A 17752-nucleotide genomic window follows, 5' to 3' on the forward strand; every position below is an offset into this window, starting at 1 on the left:
ACATTGAATCACTAAGGAGAAGGTTACATTGTTTTACCAAGGAGAAGGTTACATTGTATCACTAAGGAGAATGTTACATTGTATCATTAAGGATTATCATTGTATCCCTCAGGAGAAGGTTAGATTGTATCATTAAGGAGAAGGTTACATTGTATCCCTCAGGAGAAGGTTACATTGTTTTACTAAGGAGAAGGTTACATTGTATCACTCAGGAGAAGGTTACATTGTATCATTAAGGAGAAGGTTACATTGTTTTACTAAGGAGAAGGTTACATTGAATCACTAAGGAGAAGTTTACATTGTATCACTAAGGCAAAGGTTACATTGTATCCCTCAGGAGAAGATTACATTGTATGACTCAGGAGAAGGTTACATTGTATCACTAAGGAGAAGGTTACATTGTATCCCTCAGAAGAAGATTACATTGTATGACTCTGGAGAACGTTACATTGTATCACTAACTGACCCCTAACTGACATTTTTGACACTTTTGGGGGGACCAGTGACATTACTACAGTAATCAGTGCTAAAAATATACACTGGTACTGTACTAATGACACTGGCAGGGAAGGGGTTAACACCAGGGGCGATCAAAGGGTTAAATGTGTCCCTAAGGGGTGTTTTCTAACTGTGTGGGGGATTTACTTAATGGATGAATACAGAGATCTGTGTTCCTTACTGACAGAACAGCGGTCTGCCCTGTTTACAACGTTCTGTCTCCAGGGGGAGCGATCACAGGTGCCCGGCAGCAATCGCAGCAGCCGAACCCACTTCACTGTCTCCCCCTGTGGTGAATGAGAGCGCACCCCCACTAGTGGTCCCGCAAAGCGGTCGTACAGTTACGTTGTTTCCCGGCACAGAGCCGATCTGCTGCAGTGTATGTATTGCTGGCGGTCGGCAGGTAAAAATTATATTGAAAAGGACTTTTCTATGGTCACCTAACTCTGGATTTTGCATCTTTTTCCTTCTATCATTTTCATAGGATTGATTTTTTTCAAGGATATTTTTTGGTCTTAACCGGTTGCCGACCGCCGCACGACGATATACGGCGGCGGTCAGCCCCGGCCAGGCAAAGTGACGTATATATACGTCACTAGCCTGTCACTTGCTTGGGAGCCAATAGCGGGCAAGCGCGTGCCCGCGGAGGCGCGCTCCCGCCCTGGCTCGTTCCCTAGCAAGTCCTTGCGTGTGACCGGCGGACCCGATGTCCGCCGGTCACTCGGCGATCGTCGGTGGAGAGGGAGAAAGGCAGGCGGCTAATGTAAACAAAGCCGACTGTCATTCTCCCCTGTGTAGGAATAGTGATCATACGTTTCTACTATGAAGGACCGTTGATCACTGTTCCTACACCTCAAGCCACAGCCAATCACAGTAAGAAGCACGCCGCTAGGGACACACATAGCCCCTCCCTCTCAAATACAGTTAACTCCTTCACTGCCAGTGTCATTTTACAGTAACAGTGCATATGTATAGCACTGATTACTGTAGTAATGTCACTGGTAACCCCAAAAGTGTCAAAAATGTCAGTCAAGGGTCCGATCTGTCCGCCGCAATGTCGCAGTCCTGCAAAAAAAAAAAATCGCAGATCGCCGCCATTAGGCGTTAAAAAAAAAACAACAAAAATGACATAAATCTTTCCCTTTGTTAGTAAACACAATAACTTTTGCGCAAACCAATCAAAATACGCTTTTTGCAATTTTCTTTTACCAAACATATGTAGCATAAAACAAATTGGCCTAAAATGTTAGAAAATTTTGATTTTTAAATTTTTTATGGGGAATTTCATATAAAAAAAATGTGAAAAATATTGTTATTTTTGCAAAAATGACGCTCTTTTGTTGTTTATAGCGCAAAAAGTAAAAATCGCACAGGTGATCAAATACCACCAAAAGAAAGCTCTGTTTGTGGGAAAAAAAAGGACGTCAATTTCGTTTGGGTACAGCGTTGCACGACCGCGCAATTGTCAGTTAAATTCACGCAGTGCCAAATCGCAAAAAAAGCCCTGGTCAGGAAGGGGGTAAAATCTTCCGGGGCTTAAGTGGTTAATTTATTCACTGCATGTTTGGTTGTTTTCATGCCACATTATTTACCAGATAATTATTCCTGATTACTATTAGGATTTAGTGCTGCTTCTTATTTTTATTGATCATTTAGAGCCGCTTCACACATATGTGGTGTCAGACGTCACATGTGATTCACACCGCACTGCTCTGCAGATCACATGCGATGCGAGTCATACAGATTGTATGGCTGAATTTGCATCGCTTTTGGATCAAAGTCACACAGAACCCTTTGTTTGGTCCGCACCAGAATCGGATCGCATGGGTGTTCACACCTATGCGATCCGATTCCTGTCCGAATTGACAATTCACACTGCGATGTGCGAACTGATCTGGGGGTGTCGTTAACTTCGTATTGACACCCCCAGCGATTTGCATATGGCAGTGTGAACTGCATGCGATTTGGGTGCAATGCGGTAGATTGGCAGGGTTCCGGCATCGCACCTGTGTGACTATGTACTGGTTATGTTGTCAGTTTTATTTTGTACTGCCGTGTGTTACCCAACAATGTCCTTTCTTCTCATTCTAAACTTCAAAAAAGAGATTGACACAGAGGGGGAGATTTACTAAAACTGGAGCACTCAGAATCTGGTGCAGCCGTGCATTAGAGCCAATCAGCTTACAACTTCAGGATATTCAATTAAGCTTTGACAATAAAACCTGGAAGCTGATTGGTTACTATGAAGAGTTGCACCAGATTTTTCGCACTCTAGCTTTAGTAAATCTCCCCCAAAAATTAAAGAGCAGGGCCAGGACAAGGGGTGGGCAGGAGGAGCGGCTGCCCTGGGCACTGTGGTTTAATGTGAGGTGGAGGAAGACTAAGGGGAGATTGAAAGGGAGGGGATGTGTTTTAGGAGGGGCATTTTGGGGGGGGGGGGCAGCAGGGGGTAAGAATTGCTAGGAGTGGTGATCTTGTGTTGGGGGGGGGGGAGGAGGATTTGTGCTAGGAGGGGGGATTTGGGGGGTTTGTGCTAGAAGAGGTGATACGGTGAAGAAGGGAGGAAAGTGATGCTTGGACGGGAAATGCATGTTTGGAGGGGGGATTTGTGCTAGGAGGGGACATTTGGGGGGGGGGGGTGGGGGTGGATTTATGCTATGAGGGGGGTGGGGGTTCTGTGCTAGAAGAGGTGATATGGTGAAGTAGGGAGGGAAGTGGTGCTAGGACGGGAAATGCATGTTTGGGGGAGGGATTTGTGCTAGGAGGGGACATTTGGGGGGGGGGGTAGATTTGTGCTAGGAGGGGGGATGGGGGGGTTGAGCTAGAAGAGGTGATATGGTGAAGTAGGGAGAAAAATGGTGCTAGGACGGGAAATGTATGTTGAGGGGGGGATTGTTCTAGGAGGGGACATTTGGGGGGGGGGGGGTGAATGTGTGCTAGGAGGGGGGATTGGGGGGGTGTGCTAGAAGAGGTTATATGGTGAAGTAGGGAGGGAAGTGGTGCTAGGACAGGAAATGTATGTCTGGGAGGAGGGGAATTTGTGCTATGAGGGGACATTTGAGGGGGTGGGGTGGATTTGTGCTAGGAGGGGTGATATGGTGAAGTAGGGAGGGAAGTGGTGCAAAGGACGGGAAATGTATGTTGGGGGGAGGGATTTGTGCTAGGAGGGGACATTTGAGGGGGTGGATTTGTGCTAGGAGGAGGGATTTGGAGTGGAGGGGAGAGGATATGTACTCGGAGGGGAAATTTGAAGGGTAGAGAATTTGTACTAGGAGAAGGGACTTTTTTTGGGGAAGGGGCATTTGTGTTGGGGGGGGGGGGATTAGGGGGATGAAGGGCAAAGATTTGTGCTAGGAGGGAAAATTTCAGCAGGGGGGTGGATTTGTACTGGGGGAATTTATGCTCATACATGTTGAGGGAGGGGGGGCAGTTTGGCATGTTCACCCTGGGCTCTAGCTGACCTTGTCCTGGCGCTGTTTGGGGGCATTCACCCCTTCACCCCGACAGAATGGATATACACGGCCTCAGCTTCAGGGGGTTGTAGCGGGGGGATATGCAGCTGCAGGCAGCACCCCGGTACCGTTTTTTAGAGCCGGCGGGCGGCTTTCAGGAGATATCAACCAATGCAGCTCAGCAGCCGCTCTGCCGTTATCCCAGCCAGGGGAGGGCTGGCAGCCTTAGGCCTGGGGGCCAAGTCCAGTCAAGTGGCCCATTAAACCATTGAATCAGCTCACCATCCATGCCCACCTGGTTTTATAACAGATATTGATGTTATGAAGCAAAACAAACATGATGCAATGTGGTAACATAATTTAAGGTTAATAGCAACAAAGGGAGTTTAACAAAAATACATGACATCACATCAGGCGGGGCCTAGGAAGCTCCTGTTGGGCGGAGATCACTCCGCCTGACTCTACCTGCCTGGCTGGGTGCAGGAGCGTATTTTGCACATTCATACCACTCCGCTGCAGCTCTGCAAATATAACATTGTGTAGCGGGACCGGCAGTTGTATAGTGTCTGGCCCCTACATTAATCCAGCCCTGAGTGTGGCCTTTTTACCTGGCATCAGAGCAGCCTGGGGGGCGATTGCCACCCTGCCCCCCCTCCCAGTCCTCCCCTGATCCCAGCGAGCGGGAGGGGACGTCCCTTCCCCTCCCGCCACCTTCCGCCACTTTGCCTGGGTCTCCCATCCCACCGGGAGACCTGAGCAACCAGCTGGCACGTCAGCGGCTGGTTGGAGTCCCGATTCGGCTTTGATCTGGTCTCCAATGAGTAACCTGGAAGTGACATCACAACGTCACTTCCGGTTTGATCGGGTGCTAACGGCGCCGATTAATGTCAGCATTCAAAAATGCAGATTTTGGCATTTTGAATACATTGAAGTGCAGAGGAGGGGTTTGGGGTCTGTTAGACCCCCGATCCCTCCATAAAGAGTACCTGTCACTCCTATTACTGTCACATTCCTCCCCGATCCCTCCATAAAGAGTACCTGTCACTGCTATTACTGTCACATTCCCTCCGATCCCTCCATAACGAGTACCTGTCACTGCCTATTACTGTCACATTCCCCCCGATCCCTCCATAAAGAGTACCTGTCACTCCTATTACTGTCACATTCCCCCCGATCCCTCCATAAAGAGTACCTGTCACTGCCTATTACTGTCACATTCCCTCCGATCCCTCCATAAAGAGTACCTGTCACTGCCTATTACTGTCACATTCCCCCCGATCCCTCCATAAAGAGTACCTGTCACTCCTATTACTGTCACATTCCCCCCGATCCCTCCATAAAGAGTACCTGTCACTGCCTATTACTGTCACATTCCCTCCGATCCCTCCATAAAGAGTACCTGTCACTCCTATTACTGTCACATTCCCCCCGATCCCTCCATAAAGAGTACCTGTCACTCCTATTACTGTCACATTCCCCCCGATCCCTCCATAAAGAGTACCTGTCACTGCCTATTACTGTCACATTCCCTCCGATCCCTCCATAAAGAGTACCTGTCACTGCCTATTACTGTCACATTCCCCCCGATCCCTCCATAAAGAGTACCTGTCACTCCTATTACTGTCACATTCCCCCCGATCCCTCCATAAAGAGTACCTGTCACTGCCTATTACTGTCACATTCCCTCCGATCCCTCCATAAAGAGTACCTGTCACTCCTATTACTGTCACATTCCCTCCCGATCCCTCCATAAAGAGTACCTGTCACTCCTATTACTGTCACATTCCTCCCCGATCCCTCCATAAAGAGTACCTGTCACTGCCTATTACTGTCACATTCCCCCCGATCCCTCCATAAAGAGTACCTGTCACTCCTATTACTGTCACATTCCCCCGATCCCTCCATAAAGAGTACCTGTCACTGCTATTACTGTCACATTCCCCCCAATCCCTCCATAAAGAGTACCTGTCACTCCTATTACTGTCACATTCCTCCCCGATCCCTCCATAAAGAGTACCTGTCACTGCCTATTACTGTCACGTTCCCCCCGATCCCTCCATAAAGAGTACCTGTCACTCCTATTACTGTCACATTCCCCCGATCCCTCCATAAAGAGTACCTGTCACTGCTATTACTGTCACATTCCCCCCAATCCCTCCATAAAGAGTACCTGTCACTGCTATTACTGTCACATTCCCTCCGATCCCTCCATAACGAGTACCTGTCACTGCATATTACTGTCACATTCCCCCCGATCCCTCCATAAAGAGTACCTGTCACTGCCTATTACTGTCACATTCCCCCCGATCCCTCCATAAAGAGTACCTGTCACTCCTATTACTGTCACATTCCCCCCGATCCCTCCATAAAGAGTACCTGTCACTGCCTATTACTGTCACATTCCCTCCGATCCCTCCATAAAGAGTACCTGTCACTCCTATTACTGTCACATTCCCTCCCGATCCCTCCATAAAGAGTACCTGTCACTGCCTATTACTGTCACATTCCCCCCGATCCCTCCATAAAGAGTACCTGTCACTCCTATTACTGTCACATTCCCCCGATCCCTCCATAAAGAGTACCTGTCACTGCTATTACTGTCACATTCCCCCCAATCCCTCCATAAAGAGTACCTGTCACTCCTATTACTGTCACATTCCCCCCCGATCCCTCCATAAAGAGTACCTGTCACTCCTATTGCTGTCACATTCCCCCCGATCCCTCCATAAAGAGTACCTGTCACTGCATATTACTGTCACATCCCCCCCCCCCGATTCTTCCATTAAGAGTACCTGTCACTGCCTATTACTGTCACATCCCCCCGATCCCTCCATAAAGAGTACCTGTCACTGCATATTACTGTCACATTCCCCCGATCCCTCCATAAAGAGTACCTGTCACTGCATATTACTGTCACATTCCCCCCGATCCCTCCATAAAGAGTACCTGTCACTGCCTATTTATGTCACATTCCCCCCGATCCCTCCATAAAGACTACCTGTCACTGCCTATTACTGTCACATTCCCCCCGATCCCTCCATAAAGAGTACCTGTCACTGCATATTACTGTCACGTTCCCTCCGATCCCTCCATAAAGAGTACCTGTCACTGCCTATTACTGTCACATTCCCCCCGATCCCTCCATAAAGAGTACCTGTCACTGCCTATTACTGTCACATTGCCTCCGATCCCTCCATAAAGACTACCTGTCACTGCCTATTACTGTCACATTCCCCCCGATCCCTCCATAAAGAGTACCTGTCACTGCATATTACTGTCACGTTCCCTCCGATCCCTCCATAAAGAGTACCTGTCACTGCCTATTACTGTCACATTCCTCCCCGATTCCTCCATAAAGAGTACCTGTCACTGCATATTGGTGTCACATTCCCCCCGATCCCTCCATAAAGAGTACCTGTCACTGCCTATTACTGTCACATTCCCCCTGATCCCTCCATAAAGAGTACCTGTCACTGCCTATTACTGTCACATTCCCTCCGATCCCTCCATAAAGAGTACCTGTCACTGCCTATTACTGTCACATTCCCTCCGATCCCTCCATAAAGAGTACCTGTCGCTGCATATTACTGTCACATTCCCCCTGATCCCTCCATAAAGAGTACCTGTCGCTGCATATTACTGTCACATTCCCTCCGATCCCTCCATAAAGAGTACCTGTCACTGCTATTACTGTCACATTGCCTCCGATCCCTCCATAAAGAGTACCTGTCACTCCTATTACTGTCACATTCCCTCCGATCCCTCCATAAAGAGTACCTGTCACTGCCTATTTATGTCACATTCCCCCCGATCCCTCCATAAAGAGTACCTGTCACTACATATTACTGTCACATTCCCCCCGATCCCTCCATAAAGAGTACCTGTCACTGCTATTACTGTCACATTCCCCCCCCGATCCCTCCATAAAGAGTACCTGTCACTGCCTATTACTGTCACATTCCCTCCGATCCCTCCATAAAGAGTACCTGTCACTGCATATTACTGTCACATTCCCTCCGATCCCTCCATAAAGAGTACCTGTCACTCCTATTACTGTCACATTCCCTCCGATCCCTCCATAAAGAGTACCTGTCACTGCATATTACTGTCACATTCCCCCGATCCCTCCATAAAGAGTACCTGTCACTGCCTATTTATGTCACATTCCCCCCGATCCCTCCATAAAGAGTACCTGTCACTCCTATTACTGTCACATTCCCTCCGATCCCTCCATAAAGAGTACCTGTCACTGCATATTACTGTCACATTCCCCCGATCCCTCCATAAAGAGTACCTGTCACTGCATATTACTGTCACATTCCTCCCCGATCCCTCCATAAAGAGTACCTGTCACTGCCTATTACTGTCACATTCCCTCCGATCCCTCCATAAAGAGTACCTGTCACTGCATATTACTGTCACATTCCCCCGATCCCTCCATAAAGAGTACCTGTCACTGCATATTACTGTCACATTCCCTCCGATCCCTCCATAAAGAGTACCTGTCACTCCTATTACTGTCACATTCCCCCCGATCCCTCCAAAAAGAGTACCTGTCACATTCCCTCCCGATCCCTCCATAAAGAGTACCTGTCACTGCCTATTACTGTCACATTCCCCCCGATCCCTCCATAAAGAGTACCTGTCACTGCCTATTTATGTCACATTCCCCCCGATCCCTCCATAAAGAGTACCTGTCACTGCCTATTACTGTCACATTCCCCCCGATCCCTCCATAAAGTGTACCTGTCGCTGCATATTACTGTCACATTCCCCCCGATCCCTCCATAAAGAGTACCTGTCACTGCATATTACTGTCACATTGCCTCCGATCCCTCCATAAAGAGTACCTGTCACTCCTATTACTGTCACATTCCCCCCGATCCCTCCATAAAGTGTACCTGTCACTCCTATTACTGTCACATTCCTCCCGATCCCTCCATAAAGAGTACCTGTCACTCCTATTACTGTCACATTGCCTCCGATCCCTCCATAAAGAGTACCTGTCACTCCTATTACTGTCACATTCCCTCCGATCCCTCCATAAAGAGTACCTGTCACTGCCTATTTATGTCACATTCCCCCCGATCCCTCCATAAAGAGTACCTGTCACTACATATTACTGTCACATTCCCCCCGATCCCTCCATAAAGAGTACCTGTCACTGCTATTACTGTCACATTCCCCCCCCGATCCCTCCATAAAGAGTACCTGTCACTGCCTATTACTGTCACATTCCCTCCGATCCCTCCATAAAGAGTACCTGTCACTGCCTATTTATGTCACATTCCCTCCGATCCCTCCATAAAGAGTACCTGTCACTCCTATTACTGTCACATTCCCTCCGATCCCTCCATAAAGAGTACCTGTCACTGCATATTACTGTCACATTCCCCCGATCCCTCCATAAAGAGTACCTGTCACTGCATATTACTGTCACATTCCTCCCCGATCCCTCCATAAAGAGTACCTGTCACTGCCTATTACTGTCACATTCCCTCCGATCCCTCCATAAAGAGTACCTGTCACTGCATATTACTGTCACATTCCCCCGATCCCTCCATAAAGAGTACCTGTCACTGCATATTACTGTCACATTCCCTCCGATCCCTCCATAAAGAGTACCTGTCACTCCTATTACTGTCACATTCCCCCCGATCCCTCCAAAAAGAGTACCTGTCACATTCCCTCCCGATCCCTCCATAAAGAGTACCTGTCACTGCCTATTACTGTCACATTCCCCCCGATCCCTCCATAAAGAGTACCTGTCACTGCCTATTTATGTCACATTCCCCCCGATCCCTCCATAAAGAGTACCTGTCACTGCCTATTACTGTCACATTCCCCCCGATCCCTCCATAAAGTGTACCTGTCGCTGCATATTACTGTCACATTCCCCCCGATCCCTCCATAAAGAGTACCTGTCACTGCATATTACTGTCACATTGCCTCCGATCCCTCCATAAAGAGTACCTGTCACTCCTATTACTGTCACATTCCCCCCGATCCCTCCATAAAGAGTACCTGTCACTGCATATTGGTGTCACATACCCCCCGATCCCTCCATAAAGAGTAACTGTCACTGCCTATTACTGTCACATTCCCCCTGATCCCTCCATAAAGAGTACCTGTCACTGCCTATTACTGTCACATTCCCTCCGATCCCTCCATAAAGAGTACCTGTCACTGCATATTACTGTCACATTCCCCCTGATCCCTCCATAAAGAGTACCTGTCACTGCCTATTACTGTCACATTCCTCCCCGATCCCTCCATAAAGAGTACCTGTCACTCCTATTACTGTCACATTCCCTCCGATCCCTCCATAAAGAGTACCTGTCGCTGCATATTACTGTCACATTCCCCCGGATCCCTCCATAAAGAGTACCTGTCACTCCTATTACTGTCACATTCCCTCCGATCCCTCCATAAAGAGTACCTGTCGCTGCATATTACTGTCACATTCCCTCCGATCCCTTCATAAAGAGTACGTGTCACTGTCTATTACTGTCACATTGCCTCCGATCCCTCCATAAAGAGTACCTGTCACTCCTATTACTGTCACATTCCCCCCGTTTCCTCCAAAAAGAGTACCTGTCACTCCTATTACTGTCACATTCCCCCCCGATCCCTCCATAAAGAGTACCTGTCACTGCATATTACTGTCACATTCCCCCCCCCCCCCCCCGATTCCTCCATTAAGAGTACCTGTCACTGCCTATTACTGTCACATTCCCCCCGATCCCTCCATAAAGAGTACCTGTCACTGCCTATTACTGTCACATTCCCCCCGATCCCTCCATAAAGAGTACCTGTCACTGCCTATTTATGTCACATTCCCCCCGATCCCTCCATAAAGAGTACCTGTCACTGCATATTGGTGTCACATACCCCCCGATCCCTCCATAAAGAGTAACTGTCACTGCCTATTACTGTCACATTGCCTCCGATCCCTCCATAAAGAGTACCTGTCACTCCTATTACTGTCACATTCCCTCCGATCCCTCCATAAAGAGTACCTGTCACTGCCTATTTATGTCACATTCCCCCCGATCCCTCCATAAAGAGTACCTGTCACTACATATTACTGTCACATTCCCCCCGATCCCTCCATAAAGAGTACCTGTCACTGCTATTACTGTCACATTCCCCCCCCGATCCCTCCATAAAGAGTACCTGTCACTGCCTATTACTGTCACATTCCCTCCGATCCCTCCATAAAGAGTACCTGTCACTGCCTATTTATGTCACATTCCCCCCGATCCCTCCATAAAGAGTACCTGTCACTCCTATTACTGTCACATTCCCTCCGATCCCTCCATAAAGAGTACCTGTCACTGCCTATTACTGTCACATTCCCCCCGATCCCTCCATAAAGAGTACCTGTCACTGCCTATTACTGTCACATTCCCCCCGATCCCTCCATAAAGAGTACCTGTCACTGCATATTACTGTCACATTCCTCCCCGATCCCTCCATAAAGAGTACCTGTCACTGCCTATTACTGTCACATTCCCTCCGATCCCTCCATAAAGAGTACCTGTCACTGCATATTACTGTCACATTCCCCCGATCCCTCCATAAAGAGTACCTGTCACTGCATATTACTGTCACATTCCCTCCGATCCCTCCATAAAGAGTACCTGTCACTCCTATTACTGTCACATTCCCCCCGATCCCTCCAAAAAGAGTACCTGTCACATTCCCTCCCGATCCCTCCATAAAGAGTACCTGTCACTGCCTATTACTGTCACATTCCCCCCGATCCCTCCATAAAGAGTACCTGTCACTGCCTATTTATGTCACATTCCCCCCGATCCCTCCATAAAGAGTACCTGTCACTGCCTATTACTGTCACATTCCCCCCGATCCCTCCATAAAGTGTACCTGTCGCTGCATATTACTGTCACATTCCCCCCGATCCCTCCATAAAGAGTACCTGTCACTGCATATTACTGTCACATTGCCTCCGATCCCTCCATAAAGAGTACCTGTCACTCCTATTACTGTCACATTCCCCCCGATCCCTCCATAAAGAGTACCTGTCACTGCATATTGGTGTCACATACCCCCCGATCCCTCCATAAAGAGTAACTGTCACTGCCTATTACTGTCACATTCCCCCTGATCCCTCCATAAAGAGTACCTGTCACTGCCTATTACTGTCACATTCCCTCCGATCCCTCCATAAAGAGTACCTGTCACTGCATATTACTGTCACATTCCCCCTGATCCCTCCATAAAGAGTACCTGTCACTGCCTATTACTGTCACATTCCTCCCCGATCCCTCCATAAAGAGTACCTGTCACTGCTATTACTGTCACATTCCTCCCCGATCCCTCCATAAAGAGTACCTGTCACTCCTATTACTGTCACATTCCTCCCCGATTCCTCCATAAAGAGTACCTGTCACTGCATATTGGTGTCACATTCCCCCCGATCCCTCCATAAAGAGTACCTGTCACTGCCTATTACTGTCACATTCCCCCTGATCCCTCCATAAAGAGTACCTGTCACTGCCTATTACTGTCACATTCCCTCCGATCCCTCCATAAAGAGTACCTGTCACTGCATATTACTGTCACATTCCCCCTGATCCCTCCATAAAGAGTACCTGTCACTGCCTATTACTGTCACATTCCCTCCGATCCCTCCATAAAGAGTACCTGTCGCTGCATATTACTGTCACATTCCCCCTGATCCCTCCATAAAGAGTACCTGTCGCTGCATATTACTGTCACATTCCCTCCGATCCCTCCATAAAGAGTACCTGTCACAGCATATTACTGTCACATTCCCCCCGATCCCTCCATAAAGAGTACCTGTCACTGCCTATTACTGTCACATTCCCTCCGATCTCTCCATAAAGAGTACCTGTCACTCCTATTACTGTCACATTCCCTCCGATCCCTCCATAAAGAGTACCTGTCACTGCCTATTTATGTCACATTCCCCCCGATCCCTCCATAAAGAGTACCTGTCGCTGCATATTACTGTCACATTCCCTCCGATCCCTCCATAAAGAGTACCTGTCACTGCTATTACTGTCACATTCCCCCTGATCCCTCCATAAAGAGTACCTGTCACTCCTATTACTGTCACATTCCTCCCCGATTCCTCCATAAAGAGTACCTGTCACTGCATATTGGTGTCACATTCCCCCCGATCCCTCCATAAAGAGTACCTGTCACTGCCTATTACTGTCACATTCCCCCTGATCCCTCCATAAAGAGTACCTGTCACTGCCTATTACTGTCACATTCCCTCCGATCCCTCCATAAAGAGTACCTGTCGCTGCATATTACTGTCACATTCCCCCTGATCCCTCCATAAAGAGTACCTGTCGCTGCATATTACTGTCACATTCCCTCCGATCCCTCCATAAAGAGTACCTGTCACTGCTATTACTGTCACATTGCCTCCGATCCCTCCATAAAGAGTACCTGTCACTCCTATTACTGTCACATTCCCTCCGATCCCTCCATAAAGAGTACCTGTCACTGCCTATTTATGTCACATTCCCCCCGATCCCTCCATAAAGAGTACCTGTCACTACATATTACTGTCACATTCCCCCCGATCCCTCCATAAAGAGTACCTGTCACTGCTATTACTGTCACATTCCCCCCCCGATCCCTCCATAAAGAGTACCTGTCACTGCCTATTACTGTCACATTCCCTCCGATCCCTCCATAAAGAGTACCTGTCACTGCCTATTTATGTCACATTCCCCCCGATCCCTCCATAAAGAGTACCTGTCACTCCTATTACTGTCACATTCCCTCCGATCCCTCCATAAAGAGTACCTGTCACTGCCTATTACTGTCACATTCCCCCGATCCCTCCATAAAGAGTACCTGTCACTGCCTATTTATGTCACATTCCCCCCGATCCCTCCATAAAGAGTACCTGTCACTCCTATTACTGTCACATTCCCCCCGATCCCTCCATAAAGAGTACCTGTCACTGCCTATTTATGTCACATTCCCCCCGATCCCTCCATAAAGAGTACCTGTCACTGCCTATTACTGTCACATTCCCCCCGATCCCTCCATAAAGAGTACCTGTCACTGCATATTACTGTCACATTCCCTCCGATCCCTCCATAAAGAGTACCTGTCACTGCCTATTACTGTCACATTGCCTCCGATCCCTCCATAAAGAGTACCTGTCACTGCCTATTACTGTCACATCTCCCCCCGATCCCTCCATAAAGAGTACCTGTCACTCCTATTACTGTCACATTCCTCCCCGATTCCTCCATAAAGAGTACCTGTCACTGCATATTGGTGTCACATTCCCCCCGATCCCTCCATAAAGAGTACCTGTCACTGCCTATTACTGTCACATTCCCCCTGATCCCTCCATAAAGAGTACCTGTCACTGCCTATTACTGTCACATTCCCTCCGATCCCTCCATAAAGAGTACCTGTCACTGCATATTACTGTCACATTCCCCCTGATCCCTCCATAAAGAGTACCTGTCACTCCTATTACTGTCACATTCCCCCCGATCCCTCCATAAAGAGTACCTGTCACTGCCTATTACTGTCACATTCCCTCCGATCCCTCCATAAAGAGTACCTGTCGCTGCATATTACTGTCACATTCCCCCTGATCCCTCCATAAAGAGTACCTGTCGCTGCATATTACTGTCACATTCCCTCCGATCCCTCCATAAAGAGTACCTGTCACTGCATATTACTGTCACATTCCCTCCGATCCCTCCATAAAGAGTACCTGTCACTGCTATTACTGTCACATTGCCTCCGATCCCTCCATAAAGAGTACCTGTCACTCCTATTACTGTCACATTCCCCCCCGATCCCTCCATAAAGAGTACCTGTCACTGCCTATTTATGTCACATTCCCCCCGATCCCTCCATAAAGAGTACCTGTCACTGCATATTACTGTCACATTCCTCCCCGATCCCTCCATAAAGAGTACCTGTCACTGCTATTACTGTCACATTCCCCCCGATCCCTCCATAAAGAGTACCTGTCACTGCCTATTACTGTCACATTCCCTCCGATCCCTCCATAAAGAGTACCTGTCACAGCATATTACTGTCACATTCCCCCCGATCCCTCCATAAAGAGTACCTGTCACTGCCTATTACTGTCACATTCCCTCCGATCTCTCCATAAAGAGTACCTGTCACTGCCTATTACTGTCACATTCCCTCCGATCTCTCCATAAAGAGTACCTGTCACTGCTATTACTGTCACATTCCCTCCGATCCCTCCATAAAGAGTACCTGTCACTGCCTATTTATGTCACATTCCCCCCGATCCCTCCATAAAGAGTACCTGTCGCTGCATATTACTGTCACATTCCCTCCGATCCCTCCATAAAGAGTACCTGTCACTGCTATTACTGTCACATTCCCCCTGATCCCTCCATAAAGAGTACCTGTCACTCCTATTACTGTCACATTCCTCCCCGATTCCTCCATAAAGAGTACCTGTCACTGCATATTGGTGTCACATTCCCCCCGATCCCTCCATAAAGAGTACCTGTCACTGCCTATTACTGTCACATTCCCCCTGATCCCTCCATAAAGAGTACCTGTCACTGCCTATTACTGTCACATTCCCTCCGATCCCTCCATAAAGAGTACCTGTCGCTGCATATTACTGTCACATTCCCCCTGATCCCTCCATAAAGAGTACCTGTCGCTGCATATTACTGTCACATTCCCTCCGATCCCTCCATAAAGAGTACCTGTCACTGCTATTACTGTCACATTGCCTCCGATCCCTCCATAAAGAGTACCTGTCACTCCTATTACTGTCACATTCCCTCCGATCCCTCCATAAAGAGTACCTGTCACTGCCTATTTATGTCACATTCCCCCCGATCCCTCCATAAAGAGTACCTGTCACTACATATTACTGTCACATTCCCCCCGATCCCTCCATAAAGAGTACCTGTCACTGCTATTACTGTCACATTCCCCCCCCGATCCCTCCATAAAGAGTACCTGTCACTGCCTATTACTGTCACATTCCCTCCGATCCCTCCATAAAGAGTACCTGTCACTGCCTATTTATGTCACATTCCCCCCGATCCCTCCATAAAGAGTACCTGTCACTCCTATTACTGTCACATTCCCTCCGATCCCTCCATAAAGAGTACCTGTCACTGCATATTACTGTCACATTCCCCCGATCCCTCCATAAAGAGTACCTGTCACTGCATATTACTGTCACATTCCTCCCCGATCCCTCCATAAAGAGTACCTGTCACTGCCTATTACTGTCACATTCCCTCCGATCCCTCCATAAAGAGTACCTGTCACTGCATATTACTGTCACATTCCCCCGATCCCTCCATAAAGAGTACCTGTCACTGCATATTACTGTCACATTCCCTCCGATCCCTCCATAAAGAGTACCTGTCACTCCTATTACTGTCACATTCCCCCCGATCCCTCCAAAAAGAGTACCTGTCACATTCCCTCCCGATCCCTCCATAAAGAGTACCTGTCACTGCCTATTACTGTCACATTCCCCCCGATCCCTCCATAAAGAGTACCTGTCACTGCCTATTTATGTCACATTCCCCCCGATCCCTCCATAAAGAGTACCTGTCACTGCCTATTACTGTCACATTCCCCCCGATCCCTCCATAAAGTGTACCTGTCGCTGCATATTACTGTCACATTCCCCCCGATCCCTCCATAAAGAGTACCTGTCACTGCATATTACTGTCACATTGCCTCCGATCCCTCCATAAAGAGTACCTGTCACTCCTATTACTGTCACATTCCCCCCGATCCCTCCATAAAGAGTACCTGTCACTGCATATTGGTGTCACATACCCCCCGATCCCTCCATAAAGAGTAACTGTCACTGCCTATTACTGTCACATTCCCCCTGATCCCTCCATAAAGAGTACCTGTCACTGCCTATTACTGTCACATTCCCTCCGATCCCTCCATAAAGAGTACCTGTCACTGCATATTACTGTCACATTCCCCCTGATCCCTCCATAAAGAGTACCTGTCACTGCCTATTACTGTCACATTCCCTCCGATCCCTCCATAAAGAGTACCTGTCGCTGCATATTACTGTCACATTCCCCCTGATCCCTCCATAAAGAGTACCTGTCGCTGCATATTACTGTCACATTCCCTCCGATCCCTCCATAAAGAGTACCTGTCACTGCTATTACTGTCACATTGCCTCCGATCCCTCCATAAAGAGTACCTGTCACTCCTATTACTGTCACATTCCCCCCCGATCCCTCCATAAAGAGTACCTGTCACTGCCTATTTATGTCACATTCCCCCCGATCCCTCCATAAAGAGTACCTGTCACTGCATATTACTGTCACATTCCTCCCCGATCCCTCCATAAAGAGTACCTGTCACTGCTATTACTGTCACATTCCCCCCGATCCCTCCATAAAGAGTACCTGTCACTGCCTATTACTGTCACATTCCCTCCGATCCCTCCATAAAGAGTACCTGTCACAGCATATTACTGTCACATTCCCCCCGATCCCTCCATAAAGAGTACCTGTCACTGCCTATTACTGTCACATTCCCTCCGATCTCTCCATAAAGAGTACCTGTCACTCCTATTACTGTCACATTCCCCCCGATCCCTCCATAAAGAGTACCTGTCACTCCTATTACAGTCACATTCCCCCCGATCCCTCCAAAAAGAGTACCTGTCACTGCCTATTACTGTCACATTCCCTCCGATCCCTCCATAAAGAGTACCTGTCACTGCCTATTACTGTCACATTCCCCCCTATCCCTCCATAAAGAGTACCTGTCACATTCCCTCCCGA

The sequence above is a fragment of the Pelophylax lessonae genome (assembly GCF_965119305.1).
Source record: "Pelophylax lessonae genome assembly, chromosome: 8".
Taxonomy (NCBI): Eukaryota; Metazoa; Chordata; class Amphibia; order Anura; family Ranidae; genus Pelophylax; species Pelophylax lessonae.